Source organism: Anopheles gambiae (assembly GCF_943734735.2).
Source record: "Anopheles gambiae chromosome X unlocalized genomic scaffold, idAnoGambNW_F1_1 X_unloc_51, whole genome shotgun sequence".
Taxonomy (NCBI): domain Eukaryota; kingdom Metazoa; phylum Arthropoda; class Insecta; order Diptera; family Culicidae; genus Anopheles; species Anopheles gambiae.
Genome location: NW_026902661.1, coordinates 30,690 through 35,000, shown reverse-complemented (window position 1 = coordinate 35,000; position 4,311 = coordinate 30,690).

Here is a 4,311-nt window from a genome sequence, read left to right as displayed (position 1 = left end):
TCGATTTTCCGGTCCAGCACGGCAGTAATCCTGCATGCATACACTCCATGTACCAAAAATGTATCAACCTAGGCGTTGCTCAGTAGCTTTTGGCGGCACATGTAAAAAGTATTCGAGTTCAGATTCTTGGAACTTTGCGTATTGTTCAAAACTAATAACGAAAACTAAATTATAAATGGGTAAAAGGCTAGGCGTTTCTCAGTAGCTTTTTTGCGCCACGTGGCAAAAGTATTCGAGTTCAGATTTCTGGGACTTAGCGTATTTTTCAAAATTGATTATGCAAATTGAAGTACAAATGGGGCATTAGCTAGGCGTTGCCCAGTAGCTTTTGGCGCCACATGGATGAAGTAGTCGAGTTCAAATTTCTGGGACGTAGCGTAGTTTTCAATCATAATAAACCGAATCAAACATAAAAATCATGAAACTTACACCACGTCCCTAGGTTATGCACAAAACGTAACGATAAAGTGCCGGCCAGGTTAGAGGTGCACCAAAATTGTGTACCGATTAGGAAAAGTACTCTATGTTCCTATGACTTGGGTGAAAAGTGTTGATTAACTGCTGGTTAGGATAGACAGTTGCTTATCGTACACATCGCAAACGAACACCCCTTAGTGAGCAGTAGCAGAAGTCGATGGAACAAAGCGAATGCATTACAAACTGATCAAGTAAAATAAGGAACGCTACGTACTAGGACTTCTTTCCAAGAATGGTGTCCGCGACGGGAGGGCAAGCGTCCTTCCCAGGTTTCCCTAGTAAACCTTGTATGGTAAACATACCCAAGCGTGTCCGTAAGCACGCAACGATAGTCACGAACGAGCACATACCTAGGGAAAGTACTCTACGTACTAGGACTTCTGTCCAAGAATGGTGTCCGCGACGGTCGGGCACTGTGACGCAATTACCAAATCCTAGAATCGTACAAGCAGTGTGTACAAACATAAACATTAACGCGTTCGCTCGGGCTGCGCCGTCCGTGTTGAACACAAATGTGGGTGATTATATGAGTGGATAGACAAAAACATGCGTGGCGAAGACAGTTTTCTGCACGATGTGCACATAGCTCATTTCGTCGTCCCGGGCTAATGGAAAAACACAAAAATATCGAGTATCTTTCTAGGTTTCTGTTATAAAAGGACAGGCCAAAAGGTGACCGGTTGAGATAAGCATTTTAAGCATACAAGCACTTTAATGCAACTTTTGATACAAAAACTAGGTACGTACACGTAGATTGTATCAACATGGACATCCATGATCGGGTACGCCCGGGCTGCGCCCTCCATGTTGTACTTTCCCTGATTGGTACACAATTTTGGTGCAAGTGTACCAACATGGACATCTATGAACGCGTACGCTCGAGATGCACCCTTCGTCTTGTACTTTCCCTGATCGGTACACAGTTTTGGTGCACGGCTATCCCGACCGGCAACTTGTACCTTTATCGACATCCATGAACACAAAGTGCGCGGAACAAAAATTGCTCGGTCAGACCTACAAAGTGCTATATCTCGAATACTAAACGTCGCAGATGGGTGTCGTAGAACAATTTTAAATTCGTCTAATGATTCTACATCCGATTCTGGATAGTGGTTTTTCGACCACTTTTCAACATTTTGTGACACCCCGAACCTAGGGGCAGCTCCCTAGCTTTTTTCAAAAATGTGCACCGAACGGGCCAGAGAGCTCGAGTAGTCGAAAATTTTTTTTTTGCTAAAACCCCTCAAAACGTGTCAGGAACGCACCCTAGATGATGAAAAGTGCAACCAGAATGTCAATCGACAACATGCCCGGGGGTACAAATTTGCTCTACGCGTCCCTAGGTAGGGTACTTTTTCATACAAACATCAAAGTGTACGGTGCACAAAGTGCGCGGAACAAAAATTGCTCGGTCAGACCTGGTACGGGCCATAACTCGAATACTAAACGTCGCAGATGGGTGTCGTAGAACAATTTTAAGTTCGTCTAACGATTCTACATCCGATTCTGGATAGTGGTTTTTCGACCACTTTTCAACATTTTGTGACACCCCGAACCTAGGGGCAGCTCCCTAGCTTTTTTCAAAAATGTGCACCGAACGGGCCAGAGAGCTCGAGTAGTCGAAAATTTTTTTTTTGCTAAAACCCCTCAAAACGTGTCAGGAACGCACCCTAGATGATGAAAAGTGCAACCAGAATGTCAATCGACAACATGCCCGGGGGTACAAATTTGCTCTACGCGTCCCTAGGTAGGGTACTTTTTCATACAAACATCAAAGTGTACGGTGCACAAAGTGCGCGGAACAAAAATTGCTCGGTCAGACCTGGTACGGGCCATAACTCGAATACTAAACGTCGCAGATGGGTGTCGTAGAACAATTTTAAGTTCGTCTAACGATTCTACATCCGATTCTGGATAGTGGTTTTTCGACCACTTTTCAACATTTTGTGACACCCCGAACCTAGGGGCAGCTCCCTAGCTTTTTTCAAAAATGTGCACCGAACGGGCCAGAGAGCTCAAGTAATCGAAAATTTTTTTTTTGCTAAAACCCCTCAAAACGTGTCAGGAACGCACCCTAGATGATGAAAAGTGCAACCAGAATGTCAATCGACAACATGCCCGGGGGTACAAATTTGCTCTACGCGTCCCTAGGTAGGGTACTTTTTCATACAAACATCAAAGTGTACGGTGCACAAAGTGCGCGGAACAAAAATTGCTCGGTCAGACCTGGTACGGGCCATAACTCGAATACTAAACGTCGCAGATGGGTGTCGTAGAACAATTTTAAGTTCGTCTAACGATTCTACATCCGATTCTGGATAGTGGTTTTTCGACCACTTTTCAACATTTTGTGACACCCCGAACCTAGGGGCAGCTCCCTAGCTTTTTTCAAAAATGTGCACCGAACGGGCCAGAGAGCTCGAGTAGTCGAAAATTTTTTTTTTGCTAAAACCCCTCAAAACGTGTCAGGAACGCACCCTAGATGATGAAAAGTGCAACCAGAATGTCAATCGACAACATGCCCGGGGGTACAAATTTGCTCTACGCGTCCCTAGGTAGGGTACTTTTTCATACAAACATCAAAGTGTACGGTGCACAAAGTGCGCGGAACAAAAATTGCTCGGTCAGACCTGGTACGGGCCATAACTCGAATACTAAACGTCGCAGATGGGTGTCGTAGAACAATTTTAAGTTCGTCTAACGATTCTACATCCGATTCTGGATAGTGGTTTTTCGACCACTTTTCAACATTTTGTGACACCCCGAACCTAGGGGCAGCTCCCTAGCTTTTTTCAAAAATGTGCACCGAACGGGCCAGAGAGCTCAAGTAATCGAAAATTTTTTTTTTGCTAAAACCCCTCAAAACGTGTCAGGAACGCACCCTAGATGATGAAAAGTGCAACCAGAATGTCAATCGACAACATGCCCGGGGGTACAAATTTGCTCTACGCGTCCCTAGGTAGGGTACTTTTTCATACAAACATCAAAGTGTACGGTGCACAAAGTGCGCGGAACAAAAATTGCTCGGTCAGACCTAGGACGGGCCATAACTCGAATACTAAACGTCGCAGATGGGTGTCGTAGAACAATTTTAAGTTCGTCTAATGATTCTACATCCGATTCTGGATAGTGGTTTTTCGACCACTTTTCAATATTTTGTGACACCCCGAACCTAGGGGCAGCTCCCTAGCTTTTTTCAAAAATGTGCACCGAACGGGCCAGAGAGCTCGAGTAGTCGAAAAAAATTTTTTTGCTAAAACCCCTCAAAACGTGTCAGGAACGCACCCTAGATGATGAAAAGTGCAACCAGAATGTCAATCGACAACATGCCCGGGGGTACAAATTTGCTCTACGCGTCCCTAGGTAGGGTACTTTTTCATACAAACATCAACGTGTACGGTGCACAAAGTGCGCGGAACAAAAATTGCTCGGTCAGACCTAGGACGGGCCATAACTCGAATACTAAACGTCGCAGATGGGTGTCGTAGAACAATTTTAAGTTCGTCTAATGATTCTACATCCGATTCTGGATAGTGGTTTTTCGACCACTTTTCAACATTTTGTGACACCCCGAACCTAGGGGCAGCTCCCTAGCTTTTTTCAAAAATGTGCACCGAACGGGCCAGAGAGCTCGAGTAGTCGAAAATTTTTTTTTTTGCTAAAACCCCTCAAAACGTGTCAGGAACGCACCCTAGATGATGAAAAGTGCAACCAGAATGTCAATCGACAACATGCCCGGGGGTACAAATTTGCTCTACGCGTCCCTAGGTAGGGTACTTTTTCATACAAACATCAACGTGTACGGTGCACAAAGTGCGCGGAACAAAAATTGCT